The 23179-nt window shown below is 41.6% G+C and overlaps 7 non-coding genes across 7 annotated transcripts; all 7 read right to left on the bottom strand.

Moving 5' to 3' along the window:
* Nucleotides 1-2503: 2503 nt before the first annotated feature.
* On the bottom strand, nucleotides 2504-2597 carry LOC111763458 (small nucleolar RNA SNORD116). The gene has a single exon (XR_002796331.2). It is a non-coding gene; the product is annotated as a small nucleolar RNA SNORD116 (small nucleolar RNA).
* A 2812-nt stretch (nucleotides 2598-5409) lies between these two features.
* LOC111763399 (small nucleolar RNA SNORD116) lies at nucleotides 5410-5503 on the bottom strand. The gene has a single exon (XR_002796279.1). It is a non-coding gene; the product is annotated as a small nucleolar RNA SNORD116 (small nucleolar RNA).
* A 3260-nt stretch (nucleotides 5504-8763) lies between these two features.
* Nucleotides 8764-8854, bottom strand: LOC111763438 (small nucleolar RNA SNORD116). Its single transcript, XR_002796317.1, has one exon. It is a non-coding gene; the product is annotated as a small nucleolar RNA SNORD116 (small nucleolar RNA).
* A 5528-nt stretch (nucleotides 8855-14382) lies between these two features.
* On the bottom strand, nucleotides 14383-14476 carry LOC111763400 (small nucleolar RNA SNORD116). Its single transcript, XR_002796281.1, has one exon. It is a non-coding gene; the product is annotated as a small nucleolar RNA SNORD116 (small nucleolar RNA).
* Nucleotides 14477-17636: 3160 nt separating this feature from the next.
* LOC111763432 (small nucleolar RNA SNORD116) lies at nucleotides 17637-17727 on the bottom strand. The gene has a single exon (XR_002796309.1). It is a non-coding gene; the product is annotated as a small nucleolar RNA SNORD116 (small nucleolar RNA).
* A 543-nt stretch (nucleotides 17728-18270) lies between these two features.
* On the bottom strand, nucleotides 18271-18364 carry LOC111763407 (small nucleolar RNA SNORD116). The gene has a single exon (XR_002796287.1). It is a non-coding gene; the product is annotated as a small nucleolar RNA SNORD116 (small nucleolar RNA).
* A 4063-nt stretch (nucleotides 18365-22427) lies between these two features.
* LOC111763461 (small nucleolar RNA SNORD116) lies at nucleotides 22428-22520 on the bottom strand. The gene has a single exon (XR_002796332.2). It is a non-coding gene; the product is annotated as a small nucleolar RNA SNORD116 (small nucleolar RNA).
* Nucleotides 22521-23179: the final 659 nt, after the last annotated feature.

The following is a 23179-nucleotide window of genomic DNA, read 5'->3' on the forward strand; positions in this document are numbered from 1 at the left end:
GACTCTTGGCCAAAGATCTTCCAGGGATTCCCTTACATCTTGAGTAGTAAATGAATATTGTTAATTGTCTTCCCTTCTCTTGGCATTCACTCCCTGCCAATTCCATCTAAGAAGTGTACAGAAAACAAATGCAAACTTGACTACAAAAATCAGGAGGAAAAGGACAAGAGTAACACAGAATACTTAGCTATAACTTTAGATATATTGCAGTTATACAGGTAGGCATGTTATTCTGAAGATTCTGAGACTGGCAAAAAAACATTACTTCTGTGCAATTATTGGTCTTCATGATGTTATTGTGTTTCTAGAACTCAAAACCTCCAATCCTCAATCTGTCTAGTTCAACCAATTTTGGATACAGAAACATGCCACAGAGCCCTTCCTTTTCCACTACTGCTGTACATAGGGCATACCAATAGTTAACAGAGATTCTTCCTAAATGTAAATTAAAATTCAACCTTTTGGGAAGCAGATGTGGCTCATGTGGTTGGGCTTCCTCCTACCATGTGCGAGGTCCCAGTTTTAATTCACAGTGCCTCCTAAAGATGATGAACAAGACAGCGAGTTGACGCAATGGGCTGGCTTGCAACCTGACACAACAAGATGATGGTAAAAGGAGACACAAAGAGAAAACACAATGAGAGACACACTAAATATGGAGCAGTTGTGGCTGAAGTGAATAGCTGCCTCCCTCCCATATGGGAGGTGCCAGGTTCAGTTCTGGGTGCCTCCTAAAAAGATGACGAGCAGACACAGAGTGCAGACAGCACACGCAAACAGGGAAGAGAGGGGAAAAAATAAATAAATAACAGAAAAAATCTTGAAAAAAAAATTGCAATACTGTAGCAATAACTGTGGCCACACATAGAAATGAATGAAGTAGTTCACAAAGCATTGACCAGCAGAAAATCAAATCTCATTCACAGGATCCGGATTCCCAGAATCTCAAAGGACAAAACATGAATTCTGTCTAATAGACCTCACACCTCATCCAAGACATGGGCATGTTCATGACAGTGGGAATAAAATGCCTTTAACTAAGCAATACAGAACCTATTTCAAATGGTAAAAAGGCAATCAGGATGGTGCATGCTATATCTTTTACTGAAATAGGGTAATTCTCAAATACATCGATTTTTTAAACAAATGTTTTCCATGTAATAAAAGCAAGGAAATGTAACACAGTCAGACTCTTCATCTGTAACATCTTACACAAATACCCTAACATACACCCAAACACAAATACCTGCATGGGGTCCCATGAGATGAGGGTTAGACAACCCATATACAGCCATGACTTTACTATGGAAAATACAAAGGCATGCACCTACCGCACATAAATTGGAAAACATGTTAATACATGGCATGTAAACCACATGAAATACGTGATGGGCAAAATCAAGCACATTAGTTAACAAGATCAATCACAAGACAATCCTATACAGGGAAGATTGGTTGAACTGAAAACCTGTCTTGGTTCCACGAATTGTTGATTCTGCCCAGCTACAGGCAGGAGATTAGAGATCTCAAACCTCCACTCAGATGTATTGGCCTGATAGAGATATAGGTGAAATGAGAGTATTTCTTGAGAAACAACTTCACTTAGAAAACAAAGTGCTCAAAGCCCCACATTCCAGAAACTACTTTGGTCGCAGACTTCTAAAAGTTAGGTCAGAACAAATGGAGAGCCAAAGGATCTGAACCTTGATCACTTCTATACCCACTGGAGGGAAAACTTAGGCTGAATTGTGAGAAATACACAGCACAAGAAAATCTGCCCAAATGCTCATTCCCAAAGACATCTGAATATGCCATTCTAAAGACCGTTGGGTCAAAACTAACATTTCCATAGAAACCCAAAGGAAAACTATGACATCTTGGAGAGAAACCAGGTGAAAGGATACTTGTAACAATATCCAATCATTCATAAGCAGTTGCCAGTTTCCTTTCCATGTGGCTTAGCAGTCACCAGAGCATTTTTATTTTATTTTGATGTTGCTACTAAAGATAGAAGGTAGGACAACTTTTCCAGCATTCTGGCAATACTTCCAAGAGGATTCAACACATCTGAATCCCTGGTTTCCATTCAATCAACCCAATACCGTTAGTAAAGAATTTAGATGAGAAAATCAGAAAAAGATGAGTAACTGTTTACTTTACACTCTCAACATAACTATTGGACTGTCATGCTTCTCCAAGAATTGGGTAGGGGAAGGGTATATGATGATTAAGGGGCCTGCATGGACTGATACTGTGGTGTGACCCATTCCCTGCCAATTCCACACCCACCCAAACTTGGAAACTCTGGACTTGCTAGAAATAACAGCTTCATTGAGGGGCCATTCAAAAGAGATTTCCTCATCATGGCGAGGTGTATAGCCAAACCTTTCTAGTGCAAAGTCAGCTGCAGACATTCAAATTTACTAGCATGGATGAGAGCATGAAAGGGAACGTATGGATAAGGCCCCTCAATCAGAGGTTTCTTGAACTAAGTCAGTGTGCAGGAGCTCAGTGCAAGGAGAGCAGACAGTAGGGATTTTAAACTGATTTATATCCGCTTTCAAAAGGAATACATATTTGGGGGCTTTAATCGATCTAAGCACTTTCATTCACCCTGGTGTTTTAAAGCTGTGACTGAGAGGTGGAGAGCCCATGAGCCCACCCTGCTCAGCACCCTCGAGTTTCTAGAGTCAGGCCACAGAACAGGGAGAAAAGGCAAGGCACTCAGGGGTGAATGGTTCCTTGCATACCTTAGTGACAATAAAAGTCAAAGTTCCTTTAGGTCTATGTACCCCTATGAACAATATCTGCACATTTGGTAAGGAAAACAAAATGCTTACACCAAGCCATCTAGCAGCTTCCAGAGGGGTCTGGTCCTCAGCTTTCAGAGACCCCCAAATTTCTACATGTGTGAAGATAAGCAGAGAATCTTCTCCTCAAAATGGCATTAATTCATAGGCAACTGCAACAGAGAAGGGCAGAGAAAATAAAAACATGTTTCAGAAATATACACAGGATCACATGCAACACCCACAACCCAAAGCTTACACAGCTTATGTGTTGAATCTCCATTGCATTGACTTCAACTATTTTTATGTACATTGGTGAGGAATCATGTGCATATGTATGTAGCTGTAACTACATGTTTTGTGTTTTACGGGCAAGTTTAGTTGTGCAGCTTTTGAGGTGTTACTTCCTGCTGCAAAAATAATCTACATTTTCCTGAATTCCAACTACTGAAACCTACTACACAAAAATCTATGCCTTCAACCATCAGTCTCCCTACATTGACCAAATTGGGAGATGACATGTGCCACATTCCCCTTGACACTCAGCCAGTGAATTCCAGAAAAACACATTCTCACTCAACATGCTTGAATTCAACAGTGTCAATGTAAAGAAAAAGCAGAAATGAATCACACTTAGTCGAAAAGCAGCAAACACCAAGAAAGCACATTTCAGGCACGAACTGGGGCTCATGCACAACACGAGGCTGCTGAGCAAGGAGCACCCACTATCAGAACCAAATCTAACCGAAGCTCATACTGGTACATGATAACAAAGAAACCATCGACTCCCAGGGCCAAGATGGAATCTGGAGAAACTGGTTTGTTTGTATTCAAAGGGTCCACATTGTAACTCTTACACTAGAAATTGGGCAAATCCAAAAAATCTCTTCTTTTTGTAAGCAACAGGCTTCAACGTAGTGAAAATGGAGGAAATATAGAATCACAAACCTAAATTTTCCTCAGTTTGACAACCAAGCTAGCACAAGAGAAACCTTCTGGAAGACAAGTTATATTTTCAGGGAACTTCATGAGCTGAAGGGAGGCAAAACAAATATCAATGGGCCTTGTGTCAGGAAGATAAGAAGCAGTCAACAGATAGAGCCTATGTTCTCAAGGTATTTCTAGAGCTCTCCTAATAACATGAAATATATCACCATTAAATAAACAACAATAATCAAAAGAGAAAAGGAAACTATCATCACTGAGGCTGGTTTAATGCCTGGTACTTTGACATACACACTCCAAGCCCTTCAAGAAACCTATGTAAGGGAAACGGACTGTGGCCCAGTGGTTAGGGCGTCCGTCTACCACATGGGAGGTCCGCGGTTCAAACCCCGGGCCTCCTTGACCCGTGTGGAGCTGGCCCATGCGCAGTGCTGATGCGCGCAAGGAGTGCCCTGCCACGCAGGGGTGTCCCCCGTGCTACGCGCAAGGAGTGCGCCCCGTAAGGAGAGCTGCCCAGCACGAAATAAAGTGCAGTCTGCCCAGGAATGGCGCCGCCCACACTTTCCGTGGCGCTGACGACAACAGAAGCGGACAAAGAAACAAGACGCAGCAAAAAGACACAGAAAACAGACAACCGGGGGAAGGGAGGGGAATTAAATAAATAAAAATAAATCTTAAAAAAAAAAAAGAAAGAAAGAAACCTATGTAAATGGATAAATCAAATTTCTAACAGTGCATGAGAAGGTAAAATGCAATAAATTATATGGGGGTCTCTTAAAAAAAAAAAGTGAAACCTTGGATGTGAACCCAAGCATGGCCAGGGAGTAGCAGGATTCAGTAAAGACTTTTAGCCTAAGCTTGCTAAAATACTAGCAACTGGCTATGTAAGATAACTTTGATGATCTGTAAAAAGAAGGATGGTGCTTACTATTGTAAACCAAGGCCATATAACCAAATTCCCATATGAATAAAATCAGAACATTCCATTACAGGATGACCTTTATACATTTCTTTTACCAGATGAATTACATAGAACACCTATGGCAACACGAGGATACTTTAGCCATTAAAAAACTTCCAAAGACATCTAATCATTTCAGGAGCAACTGTCACTGCTTCCAATTTCATGTGGCCAGAAATGCCTGTAGCACCTCCATATTATTTTGAGGTCAAGAGTAAAGTAACAAGGAATAACTCGTTTACTCTGAATCCTAGCAATGTTTATAAATGGCTTGACAGCATCCCCATCAATGATCCATTAACAACACAAATACCACTGGCACTCCAATTACTTACTAAATACATAAACTCAGAAATCACTGATAAATCTTTCACCTAAGGAAGTAGTGACTCAAAAACCAGTCTCCATCCTCTAGATATGGGTAGCAGAAGACTACATGAAGGTTTCAAAATATGTGGTCAGACTACAGACATGGTGTGTAAAACTCCAGCACCCAACTCAATGAGTTGAATATTGACTCATAAGATGGATCTCATAGAGGATCAAAGCGGCAAGGGATAAGTTCCCTACAATTATGTGTAAAATTGAGACTCTATAATGCCAGGAAGACAACAGACACCCACAGTGAAAAGGCCTGTGACAGAGGACAGCAGACAACCCATGGAACATGTGTGCCCCTCGCTCACATATTAACTTAGAAAGAGACAACGTACTGGACCTCAGTTCGATGAGAGGAGACAGTAGGGATTTCTCACTCATTTTGTTCAGCTTTTCCAAGGAATGCTGATTAGGGTGTCATCATCAATCCAAGCATGTTACAGTCTAGAAGTTTTAGCATCAGGCTGGGATGTGTAGGGGTCATGGGTACAGATAGTGTTGATCTCTGGAGCAGCAACAACCATACCATTGATTTTGGTAAAGAGGCCAGACACTCAAGGAGTGGAACTGGGAATAGCAGTATGACATGAGAAAAAATACACTCTTTTAGTTCTATGTATTTCTGAGGACACTAGTGGTTCATTTAGTCAGAATAAAACCTTACTGTCAGGGGCCTCCTATCAGATTCTGGGAGACTCGGGGCCATACTCCTGCCAGGAACTTTCCTGAACCTACAGTTGCAAAAGAAATGTAGACTCTTTCTACCCGAACAGCTTCCATTCATGGCACCTCCACCTGAAAAGTAAGCAGGAAACAAATGCACAATTGAGAAAAGACCAAAAGATCAGAGGCAAACAGTTTAATAACTTTCCCACTGCCTCACATACCATACTCAAAAATCACTTATGTTTCTCTTTATGGATACATTATAAATATAGGTATATAAGATGGGATAGGGGTATGTATGTTTGCATGTTTGATGTGTGGGGCCATTTGGAAAGTATACGTTTAAATGCTTCCTCTTTTGAAAAAAGTCTTTTTTCAATTGTACAATACACACCTCTATCTCTGTATTCAGGTAACTTCTAATAAATGAGTGCCTTCTAGTTGAAAACAGGGACGCAAACAGATATATGCACACCAATGTTCATCGCAGCATTATTCACAATTGTCAAAAATGGGAGCAACCCAAGTGTTTGCCAACAGATGGGTGGATAAACAAAATGTGCCATATACAAATGATGGACTATTGCTCAACTATAAGAAGGAATGGTGTATTGACAAGAGAGGATGTGTCTCAAAGACCAGATGTTGAGTGAAGGGATCAATAGACACACAGCCATGATATTTGGCCAAGGAGCAGAGCAGTCCATCTGAGAACTGACACCTGGTCCCAGACATGCACTGTTTCTCAACAATCCAGTCAACACCTCCTCACAGGGCCAACAGCCATAAGGATACAACAGGGGAAAATTGTATGAGTGGTTCATGATAAAAGGTATTACTGAAAAACGGGCAATTCACAAGTACTTGGTATCTTCACAATTATGAGCCTCACTATCCTGATATCAGTGCAAAAGTAAACTCAGGCAACAAACATTAATCACTCTCTTGTACATTCTTGCATAGAAAAATCTACATGTATAACAACAAAAAAGGGCATGTCTGCTGAAAATACTAACAAAAACAACTTCTCATTCATCACTTGGGAAGTCACTATTTGGGCCCTATGCCATGTGAATAATATGTGAACAAAATCAACAATGATAAGATACCAACAAAATAAAAATGAGGCAACTAGAACGCTTATTCTTAGATGAATTTAAATTCCAGATTTCTTTGGAGGAACTGTGGTTACTGTACCCAGACAGGTGAGCAACAAAGTTGCATAGAAGAAGCAAACATTTTCTTGACATGCATTTGACATAGTGAAGCATGTCAAATGGGCCTTTACTTAAAAAAAAAACAAAAAACACCTTCCCTTAGGAAACCTACTATGGACAGGTGCTCGAGATGCACCATACTTTTAGATTAGAGCATCTACTTAACTGACCTATTGCAATTGGAGGGCCAATGGTTCACTACAGACCAAAAAAGGAAAATGTCATGTTTAGTTCTCTGGAATATATGCTGGGAGAACAGGAAAAAATTCCCTCAAGTGCTTGTAAACATAGATGTTAGAACATTCCATTCCATACAAAGTCAGGCATGATGATATAAACCACAGACAGCATGCAAATACTACAATATCTACAGAAAGTCTATCTGTTGATAAACTCATGGTGACAAACACCATTTCACGAGCACTCTTCCCTGGCTTCTTATTTACTCCACAAGCCCCATAGAAGACTGATTTCCCTGCAATGTCAATACTTAAGCAAAATGGTATGAAACAGGGAAGTAGTTATGGCTCAACTGATACAGCATCCGCCTACCACATGGAGGGTCCAGGGTTCGATGCCCAGGGTCTCCTGACCCATGTGGTGAGCTGACCCACGTGCAGGGCTGCCATGCACAAGGAGTGCCATGCCACACACGGGTGTCCCCCTTGTAGGGGTGCCTCATGCACAAGGAGTGCATCTGGCAAGGAGAGCTGCCCCACGTGAAAAAAGTGCAACCTGCCCAGGAGTGGCACCACACACATGGAGAGCTGATGCAGCAAGATGATGCAGGAAAACCAACAACAAAAAAAGTGACACAGTTTCCCAGTGCCACATGACAAGAATGCCAGTGGACACAGAAGAACTCACAGCGAATGGACACAGAGAACAGACAACAGGGGGAAGGGGAGAAATTTTTTTTTAATCCTTTAAAAAAATGCTATGAAACATCCCAATATATTCAGGAAGACATCAAAGAGGGACTGGGGGGAGTGTAAACTACAATGTAAACCATTATCCATGTGGTGCAGCAGCACTCCAAAATGTATTCGCCAAATTCAATGACTGTCCCACGATGATCAAAGAGGTTGTTGATGTGGGAGGAGTGGGGTGACGGGGGTGGGAGGTATATGGGGACCTCGTTTTTTGAATGTAACATGTAAAAAAATAAAGAGAGAAAAATTTAAAAATTAAAAAAAAAAAGAGGTTTTTAACCATCCATAACTCTACTCCCATGTTGGTGGGCACTCATATTTCTTCACGAAATTATAAAAACAAAATGAGAAAATATTCTGCACTCCATGGAAGGGGCTCTTAATCTTTTTTGTTCCATGGACCAATCTGACATTCAGATGAAATCCATGGACCCCGTACTAAGTCCCACTATACTGTGTATTATTTAATAAATATATCAAAACCACAAGAATAATGTTTTTTAATTTCAATTTAAGCGGATGGACCCCTGGTTAAGAATGCCTGACATATGGCCTTACTGACACTCTAATTGACACTTTGGACCTGCTTTCTTTTTCCTAGAGTTCAACAGACTGTACCTTCTGTACTGCGATGTCACAAGGCAGCTTCCAGCTTTACACCCACCAATGCACAGATGCTGCATGCGTGTGGGGAGCCGAGCTGTCAGAAAGCTCCCATCCCAAGGGACCCCAGTATTCAAGTCGGGGAAAAAACGCATCTTTCTAGTGACTGAGGGCTGGAGACATGGATGGTTCAAGCTCTGAGTGGGAGCATGAACGGAAACACATGGAAACTGCCCCTCCCTCACAGATGTGTAGGAAAGAGGCAACGTGCTGGACCTCAGCCTGATGAGATGAGACGGTATAGAGTTCTCACTCATTTTGTTCAGGTTCCAAGGAATGCATTCAGAGTGTCATCATTGATGCAGGCAAAAAATGCCCAATTTTAAGACTCCAGGTATGGCATTTGGACAGCAGATGGCTTTAAACATTTATTCAGATGGCATTATCAGTGCCAGGCCATTGATCACAGAGAAAACCAATGACACTCAAGGATTGAAACTCAGCACGCCATTTGTGAATGGAAGGTAAGAGGTCCCTGGAGATGGACCTAATTTTGGGAGACTACCAGTAGCATGGGAAAATAAAATGCATACCACAGAGAGCGATGTCCAAAATTCTCCAGACTCCTGGCCACAGATCTTCCAGGGATTCCCTTAAATCTGAGGGTAGTAAACACAGGGTTATTTGCCTTCCCTTCACATGGAATCCATTCATGTTAATTCCACCTAAGAAGTGTACAGGAAACAAATGCAAACATGACTACTCAGGAGGATGAGGACCAGGGTAAACAGAAAATCTATTTCCCCTCATGCATGTACATTTCATTTACCTCCACCAACTATGCACGTGTGTGGATACTAAGATATACCCTTGGACCTGCTGCACTTGGGCATACAAACAGGTTATACTGAAGGTTCTTCACTAGCAGAAAACATTCCTGGTGTGCAATTATTGGGTACCAAAGCTGGTACCATGCTTCAGGAATTTGATGCCCCAACTCTCAATCTGCCTACTTTGGTCTACTTTGGATGTAGAAAGATATCACATATCCCGTGCTTTCCACCACTGCTGTACATAGGGTGAACCAATAGTTAATGGACATTCTTCCTGCAAGTAAATTAGAATTCAACACTTTAGTAATGACTTTGGCCACAAATAGAAACAAATAAAGTAGCTCAGAAAACAACGACCAGGAGAAAATCAAATCTCAAGCAAAGGATGGGGAATACCAGAATCTCAAACAACAAAACATGAATTAACTAAGAAACAGAGAACTCAATTTCAAATGGTAAATATGTATGCAGAATGGGGCATGCTATATCTCTTACCAAAATAGGGAAATTCCTGGATTTTGACATTTTTTAAATAAATTGTTTTTCCAGACGAAGAATGCAATGAAACCTAACACAGCTAAATTCTACATCTGTAATATCTTCATATCTGTACACAACTACTATAACATATACACTGAAACACAAATAATAGCTCATGGGTTGCCATGAGCTGAGGGATAGACAAGGAATACATAGCCATGTCTTGCTAGGGAAAATACAATGGTATGCACCAAAACCACACAAAATATATAATCAACAAGATCAACCATGATAAATTAACAACCTTAAGGCTACATACAGGGAATCTTGCAAGAACTGAAACCTGCCTTTAATTCTTGGTTGCATGAATCATTGATTCCGCAAGCTACATGCAAGAGTGGATTAGAGAACTCAAACCACCAGAAGAGGGCACTAGTCCAATAGGATGCAGGAGAAATGGGAGCAGTTCTTGAGAAATGCCTTTACTTAGGAAATGAAGTGTTCAAGATCCCATGCTCCAGAAACCACTTTGGTCAAAGGATTCTAAAATTTCGGTGGGAACAAATGGAGACCCAATGGATCTGAATCTGGAACACATCCATACCCACTGGAGGGAAAATTCTGTGGAATACACACATTCAGTACATCAAGGACATCTTCCAAATGACTTATCCCCAAGGACATTTGAATGTGTCATTCAAAGACCAGTCAGTGGAAACTAAAATTTCCATAGAAGTCCATAGGAAACCTATGACATCTTATGGAGAAACTACCTGATGCACCACTTACATTGACATCAAATCATTTCATAAGCAACTACCAGTTTTTTATCCATTTGGCTTACAGTCACCAGAACATTTTCATTTTATTTTGATGACACTACTCAAGATACAGGTAGGACAACTTACTGGCATTCTGGCAATGCTTGCAAGAGGATTCAAAACATCTGATTCCCTGGTTCCCATCCAATCAACCCAACATAACTGGCACACTAATACATCCCAATGTGAGGAAACCTAGGAATGATTAATAACTGTTTACCTTAGGCTCTCATCATGACATTAACAGTCTGCCATACTTCTCCTAGAGGTGGGTAGGCAAGGGGTATAGGAGGATTAGGCAAACTGGCATGGACTTACACTGTGGCATCACAGGTTCCCTTCCATGTCAACACCCATCCAGTGTAGGAAACTCTGCATTTGATCTGAGTCACGCACTAATCAAGGGGTCATTCAGTAAGAGATTCCCTCATCATACCAGGTTTTTTTTTTAAGTACTGGGGTGGGTGATTGAACTTAGGACCTCATAAGTGGGAGGCTGGCACTCCAGCACTGAGCCACATGAGCTCCACAAGGCCTATTTTATAATGGAATCTTTCTTGTGCAAAGTCAGCTGAGATATTAAATTTACAAGCACAGAGGGTGAGCATGAAAGGGAGCATATGATGCTGGCCCACACTCAGAGGTCCCTTGGACTGACATAACATGCAAAGCTCCATGCAAAGAGAAAAGACAGTAGGGATTTTAGACTCATTTGCTCAACTTTCCCAAGAAATAGGTATTTGCAGGGGTTCATCCATCTAAGCACTTCCATTCACCCTGGTGTTTTAAAGCTGTGACTGGGAGTTGGAGAGCTCAAGAGCCCACCCTGCTCAGCCCCCTCAAGTTTCTGGAGTCAGGTCATTGAGCAGGGAGAAACAGCAAGGCACTCAAGGAATGAACGGTTGCCTGCACACCTTAGTGACAGCAAAAGACAAAGTTCCTTTTGCACTTTGTAACCCTGGGAGGAATATCTGCATGTTTGGTAAGGAAACAAAATGCTTACCAGCAAGCCATCTACCAGTTTCCAGAGGGCTCTGGTCCTCAGCGCTTTCAGAGGCCCCCAAATATCCACATGTGTGAAGAGAAACAGAGAATCTTCTCCTCGAAATGGCATTCATTCATATGCAACTGCAAGAGAAAAGGCAGAGAACACAAACACATGCTTCAGAAACTACCAGGATCACACGCAACACCCACAATCCCAAATTACACTGCTTATCTGCTGCATCGCCCTTGCATCAGTGTCAACAATTTTTATATGTACATTGATGAAGAATCATGTGAGTACATATGTAGCTAAAAGTGTTATGTTCTCATTTAGATATGAACATGTTAAATATGTTGCTTCCTGCCTCAAAACATTCTGACTCTACATTTCCCTGGATTCCAACGATGGAAACCTTCAGTAGAAAATCTGTACAGAGGTGGAGTGGACATAACCATCCCAGGATTCAGAGAATTAAGGAATAGAGTATGGATTAGAGTGGACTTACTGATATTCTATTCTGGAACTATTCTGATTAGTAATGGAAATAAATGTAGCATTGACCTGGAGAAAATGGCCATGGTAACTGCTGAGGGTAGGGAGTGGGAAGAAGAGATGTGATGTGGGGACATTTTCAGGACTTGGAGTTGTCCTGGGTGGTACTGCATGGACAGTTACTGGACATTGTATGTCCTCCCATGGCCCACTGGGTGAACAGGGGAGAGTGTAAACTCTAATGTGGACCATTGACCATGTGGTCCAGCAGCTCAGATATGTATTCACCAAGTGCAATGAATGTCCCATGATGATGGAGGTTATTGTTATGGGAGGAGTGGAGTGAGGGAGGTGGGGACTATACGGGGACCTCATTTTTTTAAATGTAACATTAAAAAAGAAAGAAAGAAAGAAAAAGAAAATCTATGCCTTCAACCATCCATCGACTGATGGTGAACCACTTAGTAGATGACGTACACCACATTCCCTTGATGCTCAGCCAGGGCATTCCAGGAAAGCACACCTATCAATATTCTACATTCTCACTCATCAGGTATTTGCATTCAAAGGTGGAATAATGTCACTGGACACAAGCAAAAATAAACTGAATTAGACTTGGTTAAAAATCAGCAAAGAGCAGGAACAAACATTTGAGGGATGAATTAGGGCACATGCATGACAATGGGCCACTGATCAGTGAGTGTCTATTTAATGGAGCTAAATCTAACACTAAACTATTACAAGATAAGAAAGAAACCATCCACTCCCTGTACCAAGATGAAATCCTGAGGAATTGGTTCTTTTGTTCACAAAAGGATCCATGCTCTAACACTCCTATACTGGAAATGGGGCAAATCCAAAATATCTGGCTGTTTTATAAATAACAGACTTCAATATTGTGAGAGTGGAAGATATAAAAAGCTACACATCTAAATTTTCTTCAGTATCACACTCAGGCTAGCACAAGAAAAACCTACTGCAACACCAGTTATAACTCCAACAGGGAACCTCATAAGTTAAAGGAGGCAAAACAAATTCATTGGGACTTAGGTCTAGAATATACAAAGGAGTTAACATCTTGAGATTACGTGTACAAGGTGTTGCTAAAACTCTCCTAATATACATGAGATATTTTGCAAATTATAGCAATGAAAATAACTGAAAGGAAAGAAGGAAATTACCATCACAGAGTCAGGGGGGATTTCAAAATCAGGATTAATGCCTAGTATTTTCTCATGGACACTTAAAGCCCCCTCTTGGCACCTGTGTGCCTGGATACATCAAACTTTCAGCAGAAGGCATGAGGGAGACACAGATGCGAGTTGGGGCCTTTCAGGAAAAAGAAACACAACTCTTGAATGTGAAACTTAGCATGAAAAGGAAAGTGGCAAGATTCAGGAATGCTTTCAGCCTAGGCTTGCTAAATTATTGGCAACTGCTTTGTAAGCCCAGTAGATAGCTTTGATGCTATGAAGAGAAGGCTGGTACTGTTGTGGAATACACATCCTATGTGAACCAAGGCCATATACCCAAATTCCTATCCACAAGGACTTTAAACATCCCATTACAGGACCACCTCCATATATACCACCTTTACCAAATGAACTACGTAGAACACCAATGGCAACATGAAGAAAATGCAGCCATTAAACGACTTCAAAGACAACTGATCCTTTCACCAGCAACTGTCCCTGTTTCCTACCTTAGCTGGCCAGCAAGGCCCAAAGCACCACAATATCATTTTGAGGTCAAGTGTACAGTAACCAGCAATGGCCACTGGTGGCTGGATTCCTGCAATGCTCTAGATGAGTTGTCAGCATGCCCATCAAGAATTCCCTTGATTAACTCAACCCAAACACCACTGGCACTCTAATTCCTCACCAAATAACATAAACTGGGAAATCACTGCTAAATCCTGGACCTAAGGCACTCTCAGTGACTCAAAAACCTGGACTCCATCCTCCAGAAGTGGGTAGCGTGGACTACCTGAAGGTCTCAAAGGCCTATACAGACTCAAGCTCTGGTGTTATAAATTCCCTCAACAAATCCCCATCAGCCAATTCGGTGAGCACGAGTACTTACTGGAAGGTGGACCTCATAGAGGATCCAAGCAGGAAGGGATATGGTCACAAGTGCTATATGCAAAACTGAATCGCTCTGGTGCCCAGAAGACCATTTACACGCACAGTGAAAAGGCCTGGGCCAGAGGACAGCAGACAACCTGTGGTACGTGTGTGCCCCTCACTCATGTAGTAACTTAGAAAGAGACAACAGGCTAGACCTCAGTTCGATGAGAGGAGATGGTAGGGATTTCTCACTCATTTTGTTCAGCTTTTCCAAGGAATGCTGATTAGGGTGTCATCATCGATCCAAGCACGTTGTTACAGTCTAGAAATTTTAAACTGCAGGCTGGGATATGTAGGGGTCATGGGTGCAGATGTGTCGATTCCTGGACTATCCCAAAGCAAACCATTGATTATGGAAAAGCGGCCAGACACTCAAGGAGTGGGTCTGGGAATGACCTTTTGATATAACAAAAAATAATTCCTTTTAGGTCTATATATTCCATAGGAGACTAATGATACATTTAGCTACCCCAAAAAATATTCTTGCTTCCATGAGTCACCTACCAAATTTCAGAAGACTCAGGGCCACACTGCTTCCAGAAAATTTAATGCACATCCGGATGTTAAAACGAACATACACTCCTTCCACCTGAATGGCTTCCATTCGATGGCATCTCCACCTGATGTCAGCAGAAAACAAGGGCATGATTGAGCAACAAGGAAATGAACAAAGGCAAACAGTGCAAAATACATCTCCCCTGCCTTACATACCACACCTGTGTATCATTTAGATATTCTCTTGTATTTCATACCTTTGCATGTATGATGACATGAATGTATGCATGCTTGCTCTGTGGGACCACTGTGGAACATGTGCGTTAAAAGCACTGTCTCCTATGACAGCAGCTGACTCCATATTTGGGTAACTTCTAGTAAACTGAGTGCCTTCTACCATTACTTTGCCTATTTTTCTCCCATTGAACAATGGTATTGGCCACATTGCCCTCACCTATCAACCATGCACTGCAAGAGCCACAACTTCTCAGAATCTACCTGGTTACTCAAAGCTGAACAACTTCGAGATGCAGAAATGAAGTGCACTTGGCCAGAAGGTAACAGGCCCAAGGAAATAATGTTTCAGGAATCAATGGCAGACGGCCAGGATAGCTATCCAAGGAGCAGAGGGGTCCACCTGAAAATTGTGCACCTGGTCCCAGACACATACTATTTCTCAACAATCAACACCTTCTCCCAAGTAAAAGCCATAATGATATGACATGGTAAATTTATATGAGTGGTCTGTGATAAGAGTCTTACTGGAAAGGGGGTAATTTGCATGTACCAGATATGTTCACAATCGGTAAGGTTCACTCTTTTGACAACAGAGAAAAGGTAACTCATGAAACCTACTTTAATTACTCTCTTCCACATTCTTCCATAGAAAATCCCACAAGTACTTACCACACTCAGCTAAGATGGAGTTGAAGAAGGACAACCACCACACCATGGAGCCTAGAGCGATTACAACTGAAAATGGGAGGATGGCAGCCAGCATCCATGTGGAATCTGAGCCTCCTCTTGACATAGAGGTGCAATGGACACAACCAATCCAATGTCCACATAGAAGAGGTGGCATTGGATTGGGAAAAGTGGACATGGTGGACGATGGGTATGGGGAAGGGCAGGAAGAGATGAGAGGTGGGGGTGTATTTGGGACGTGGAGCTGCCCTGGATGGCGCCTCGGGGGTGATCACCGGACATCGTGGATCCTCACAGGGCCCACTGGATGGAATGGGGGAGAGTATGGGCCATGATGTGGACCATTGTCTATGAGGTGCAGAGGTGCCCAAAGATGTACTTACCAAATCCAGTGGATGTGTCATGATGATGGGAACGAGTGTTGTTGGGGGGGGGGGAGAGGGGGGGTGGGGGGGTGGGGTTGAATGGGACCTCACATATATATTTTTAATGTAATATTATTACAAAGTCAATAAAAGAAAAAAAAAAAAAAAGAAAATCCCACAAGTAAAATAATAAATCACAATACTAAATTAGGCTGTCCTAAGTTGAGGACATCAAGCTAACTGTCATCAGGACATGCCTACTGAAAGTACAAATGAAACAACTTCTCATCAAACCTTTGGAAGTTACTATTTGCCCCTATGCCATGTGAAAAATATCATGAACAAAATCAACAATGATAGGATATCACCAACAAAAAAAACAAGGCAACTACAACAATTACTATCAGATGAACTTATATTCCAGATTTCATTTGTAAGACAAATGTTGCATGGAAGAAGCAAACATCTTACTGAAGTACACTGGATGTAGACATGCATGTCAAATGGGCCTTTACTGACAAAACACTTTCCCTTGGGAAAATGACTATGGACCAAGACAAGAGGTACACCAACCTTTAGATTAGATATTCTTAAAAAAAATTAGCATATTGCAATTAGAGGTCTGATGAATCACTGCATACTTGATAAAGAAAATTCTCATATTTGCTTCTCTGGAATAAACATGCAGAGAGTAAAGGAAGACAATTCCCTGAAATGCTTCCACTACCATTCCAGGCAAAGCTAGACATGACTATGCCACCCACAGAAAGGAAGAAGTCCTACAAAAATCTACACAACTCTAGCTGCTGAACCACAAATATTGAGATATATCATTTCATGCACACCCCTCCCTGGTTTCATCTTAGCTAACCAGTCACAAAGAAGACTGATTTCCTTGAGCTATCAATACTGAACTAAAATGCTATGGACTGGGAAGTGGCTGTGGCTCAATCAGTTGGGTTCACGTCTCCTTGTGAAGGCAAGCTCGTCCACACACTGCAGAGCACTGCCTAGCCCACAGATGCTGTGAAGAGCCAACACAGCAAGGTGATGCAACAACAAAAAAGGGAGACAAGCAGTAAAAAACCCACAGAAGAGCATGCAGCAAATGGACACAGAGAGCAGTCAGCACACAAAAGTTTCAAGGGGGGGATAAAAAAAATGCTATGGATTCTAGAAGGCTTCAAAGAGGTTTTCAACTATCCTTAACACTACTTCCATTCAGTTTACCCCATCACAGTAGGCACTCACATTTACCCATAAAATGAAGAAAAAAAAACAAAAAACACCATACAAAATACTCCAATTCCCTGGCTTTAAAACACTCTAACGCTGACATGATTTCCTTCCCCTAGACTTCAGGTACCTTCACCTTCCACAAAATGTCACATGACAGCCACCGGCTTCAAACCACCAATGCACAGACCATGTATATGTTTGAGGATGCCAGCCCTGAGAGATCCCCCATCACAACAAGTGACCTATAGTATCCATGCCATGGTAAAAATGCAACTTTCTAGTGACTGAGGGCTGGAGCTGTGTGAAACTGAGTAGGAGCGGAAAAGGCAATACAGAGAAACTGCCCCACACTCACATATGCATAGGAAAACGGCAACGTGCTGGACCTCAGCTCGATGAGATGAGACGGTATAGAGTTCTTACTCATTTTGTTCAGCTTCCAAGGAATGCTTTGAGGGTGTCATCATCGATCCAGGCACAGACTGCCCAATTTTTTAAAACTCCAGATACACCATTCGGACAGCAGATATCTTTAAGTATTTATTCACATGGAATTATCAATGCCAAGTCATTGAAAATTGAGAAGACCAATGACACTCAAGGATTGAATCTCAGCATGCCATTTGTGATATGACAAGTAAGAGGTCCCTGGAAGAGGACCAATTCTTAGGAGAATATCTGTAGGTTAGGAAAATAAAATGCCTACCTCTGTGAGACATGTCCAAGATTCTCAAGACTCTTGGCCACGATCTCCCAGGGATTTCCTTACATCTTGGGGTAGTAAACACATGGTGTATTGTTTTCCCGTTACGTGGCATTCATCCCCTGTCAATTCTACCTAAGAAGTGTACAGAAAACAAATACAAACATGACTACAATACTCAGGAGGATGAGTACCAGAGTAAATGCAGAATTTTGAGTTTTCCATCATGCATTTCAGTTCCTTCCACCACCTATGCAGAATGGAACGTGTGTGCCCTTTGTTCATACAGTAACTTAGAAAGAGACAACGTGCTGGACTTCAGTTCGATGAGAGGAGACGGTAGGGATTTCTCACTCATTTTGTTCAGCTTTTCCAAGGAATGCTGATTAGGGTTTCATCATCGATCCAAGCTCATTGTTACAATTACAACATGGGTTCTTAAACTTTTTTGTTCCATAGACCCTTTTGTCAGTCAGGTAAAAACCACAGACCCCTTACTAAGTCCACACTATACTGGGTATTATTTAATAAATATATCACACCCACACCAACATGTCCCAACAAGAATGTTTTCTTGACTTCCAATTCAAGCTCATGGACCCCTTTTCAGAGCCCCTGGTATAGACATTCTAAGCAGCAGGCTGGGGTGTGCAGAGGTCAAGAGTGCAAATATGTCGGTTCCTTGAGTATTGACAACCATACAGTTGACTATGGAAAAGAGGTAAGACACTCAAGGAGTGGGTCTAGGCATGGCATTATTGACATGACAAATATTTTCTTTTAGGTCTATGTATTTCTTAGAAGACTAGCAGGACATTTTGCAAAAAAAAATTTTACTGCCATGAGCCACTTACCAGATTCCAGAAGACTCAGGGCCACACTGCTTCCGGGGACTTTTGCATCCTCCAGCTGTTGAAAGAAATGTAGATTCTTTCCACCTACATGGCTTCAATTCAATGGTATCTCACCTGAGAAGTCAGTGGAAAACAAATGCACTATTGAAAATAGAACAAATGATCAAAGGCAACCAGGGCCACACCCATTTTTCCACGCTTCACTTACCACATCTGAAAACCATTTACGTCTTGTCTTTATGGGTGTATTATATAGATATGTATGTATGATAGCAAGGGAATATGCATGTTTACATATTTGCTGTGTGGGGCCATTTTCGAATATGTGCATTAAAGTGCTGACTCCTATGGCAAACGGCTGCTTTTGACTCTGTATTTGGATACCTTCTATTAAACTGAATGCCTTCCACCATCAATCTGCCATTGTTCCCAGGTATCGATGATGGTATTGGTCACATTGCTCTCCCCTATCAAATATATCTTTTCATAATCTACATTGTGACTTATCCTGGAATGGACTACAACTTTCCAGTAATATCTATGGACCTGCAAGAAATGAGCTGCACTTGACCAGAATGTAAGAGTCATAAGAAAATAATGTTTCAGGGATCAAATGAAGAATGTATCTTGGGTACATGTTACTATACAGCACTGAAACCACAAGAAATATGTATCAACAAGATCAACCATGATAAGTTTACAACAAAAACCAGACATTTAATTCCATTCAGACTCTTGGATGAACTGAACACTTTCCTTCATTCTTTTGTTCCATAAATTGTCGATTCCACACAAGTATAAGTAAGAGAGGATTAGAGAAATCAAACCTCCACTCAAGATACTGGCCAAATAGGGATGAAGGTAAAATGGGAGCATTTCTTGAGAAACACCTTTAAATAGGAAACAAAATGTTCAAGGCCCCAGATGCCAGAAACCAGTTTGGTCACAGGATTCTGAAAGTTGTGTGGGAAGGAATGGAGAGCCAAAGGATCTGGACCTGAACCACTTCCACACCCACTGAAGGATAAGCTCAGACTGAATTCTATGGAATATATACCATAAATAAATCAAGGCAATCTGCCAAAATGCTCATCCCCAAGGACACTTCAACATGCTATTCTAGACAGAACTGAATGGAACATAACACTCCCAGAGAAAACCATAGGAAACCTATGACATTTTATGGAGAAACCAGCCTAAAGTCACTTTTAATGACATCTAATCATTTTATAAGCAATTGGCAGTTTCTTCTCCATCTGGCCTAGGATCCACCAGAGAATTCTCATTTTATTTTGAGGTCACTATTAAAGATACAAGGTAGTCAATTCTTCTGGCATTCTGGCAATGCTTGCAAGAGGTTTCAAGACATCAGAATAACTGGTTTCCATTCAATTAACCCAGTACCACTGGCACACAAATTGCATCACTATGTGAGGAAACCTAGGAAAGTATAATAGCTGTTTACCTTAGACTCTTAGATAACATTACCAACTGGCCATAGTTCTCCCAGAGGTGGGCAGGTAAATGGTATATGAGGATTAGATGACCTGTGGAGTCTCAAACTGTGGCATTCCCTCCCAAATCAGCATGCACCTAATCTAGGAAATTCTGCTCTTGCTGGGAATATCACATTCAATAAGGGGTCATTTAAAGATGGCTCCAAGAGTTTGGTGGCTTGCCAGTGGGCCCTACTTTGGAATTTGTGCTCCTGAGTGTGACAGAGTTAGAATCAGAGGTGACTTATCTACACATGCCTCTTCTATACCTTTTATTGAACCTGTAGTTGGCGCTGGGGTTGGTATACGCTCAGAAAACTAGACTCTCTGGGCAGTCCATGTGCCAGCTGAGCCCTGAGCCTCAGCAGAGTTGCAACACCTACTCTCCAGTTCATTGGACTTACCTAGGTCAGCTGACAGGGAGGTAAGAATGAACAACTACCACACTAAGGAAACAAGAGAGTCTACAACTGCAAGCATGGGAGTCCAATCTTTCAGTCACGTGGGATGCAAGCCCCCTCTCAATTAAGAGGTAGAGTGGGCATCACCATCTCAGAGTCCTCAGGATTGGGGAATAAAACATGGACTAGAGTGGACTTACTGGTATTCTACTATAGAATTATTGTGACTCTAGCAATGATTTGGAGACAGTGGCCACAGGAGTTGCTGAAGATATAGAGAGGGCAAAAGAGGTATAATATGGGGGCGTTTTCGGGACTTGGATCTGTCCTGAATGATACTGCAGGGACAGATGCAGGACATTATATTTCCTGTCATAACCCAATGAATGGACTGGGGGAGAGTGTAAACTACCATGTAAACTATAATCCATACTGAGCAGCAGAGCACAAAAACCAAAAAGAAGGTGCCACACTAATGAAAGAAGTTGTTGATGTGGGAGCAGTGGGGTGGGTATGGCGAATGGGGCATATGGGTTGCCCTATATTTTTTTATTTAACATTTTGTGTGATCTATATATCTTTTAAAAATAAATAAATAAAATATATATATATAAAAGGGGGGGGGCATTTAAAAAGAGATTCCCTCATCATGGCCAAGTGTAAAACTGAATTTTTCTAGTACCTGGTCAGCTGGAGACATCCAAATTTACAGGCATGGATTTGAGCATAAAAGGGAACAGAGGGATGTGGCCCCTCACTCAGAGGTTCCTTGAACTGCGTCAACATACAGGAGCCCTGTGCAAGGGGAGCAGATAAATGATTTTAGAATCAGCTTTTCCAAGGTATTCTTCTTTGGGCAGATTCAACCATCTTAGCATTTCCATATACCTTGGTGTTTAAAGCTGAAGACTGGGATTTGGAGGGCCCATGAGTCCAACCTGCTCAGCTCCCTCGAGTTTCAAGAGTCAGACTGAATTGTGTGGAATACACAACACAAAAAGATTTTTTAAATCTTCCAAAATGCTCGTTCCCAAGGAAATTTGAACATACCATTCTAAAGACCACTGGTTCGAATGTAATATTTCCATAGAAACCCAAAGGAATCCTATGACATCTTTTGGAGAAACCAGATGAAAAGGCACCTTGTACTACATTCTATCATTTCATAAGCAACTACCAGTTTCTTCTCCATATGTCCTAGCAGCCATCATGCTACTAAAGATACAAGGTACGACAACTTTTCTGTCATTATGGCAATAATTGTAAGAGGACTCAAACCATCCAAATCTCTAATACCCGTTTAATCAACCCAAAACACACAGAACTTACATCTCTATCTGAGGAAACCTGGAAAAGGTGAAGAACTGTTTACATTACACTCTCATGACATTACCAAACTGCCAAACTTCTCCCAGATGTGAGTAGGTCAAGAGTATATGAGGATTAAGTGACTTGTGTGGAGTGACACTGTAGTGTCACAGGTTCCCCACCCATTCCACACCCACCCAATCTAGGAAACTCTGCATTTGATGGGAATCATGTACCAATCAAGGGGCCATCCAACAGGAGAATATCTCATCATGGCCAGGTGTAAACCCAAATGTTTCTAGTGCAAAGGCGGCTGGAGACATCCAAATTTACAAGCATGGATTTGAGCTCAAAAGGGAACATATGGTGTGGCCCCTCACTCAGAGGCTCCTTGAACTGAGTCAGTGTGCAGGACCTCCATGCGAGGAGAGGAGACAGTAGGGATTTGGCCACATTTAGATCAGCTTTTCCAAGGAACATATATTTGGGTTGATTCATCCATCTAAGCACTTTCGTATACCCTGGCATTTTAAAGTTGTGACTGGGATGATGAGAGCCCAAGAGCCCACCCTGCTCAGCCCCCTCGAGTTTCTAGAGACAGTCCATTGATCAGGGAGAAAAGACAAGGCACTCAAGGAGTGAATGGTTTCCAGCACACCTTAGTGAGAGTAACAGACAAAGTTCTTTTAAGACTTAGTAATCCTGGGAAGAATATCTGCATTTTCGGTAATTAAAACAAATGCATACCACCAAGTCATCTACCAGCTTCCAGTGGGCTCTGGTCTTCAGCACTTTCAGAGACCCCTAAATATCTACATGTGTGAAGATAAGCAGAGAATCTTCTCTTCAAAATGGCATTCATTCATAGGAAACTGCAACAGAAAAGAGTGGAGAAAAGAAACACATGCTTCAGAAATGTACACAGGATCACACGCAACACCCACACTCCCCAGTTTTATAGTGCTATGTGCAATACCTGACCTGCAGTGACTTCAACTATTTTTATGTATATTGGTGAGGAATCATGTGCATATGTACATAGCTAAAAGTTTTATCTTCTCCTTTATGTACATGTTGAATGTGTTACCTCCTGCCTCAAATGAATTATTTCTCTACATTTCCCTAGATTCCACTGCGGAAACCTTCTGAAGAAAATCTATGCC

Source organism: Dasypus novemcinctus, chromosome 3 (genome assembly GCF_030445035.2).
Source record: "Dasypus novemcinctus isolate mDasNov1 chromosome 3, mDasNov1.1.hap2, whole genome shotgun sequence".
NCBI lineage: Eukaryota > Metazoa > Chordata > Mammalia > Cingulata > Dasypodidae > Dasypus > Dasypus novemcinctus.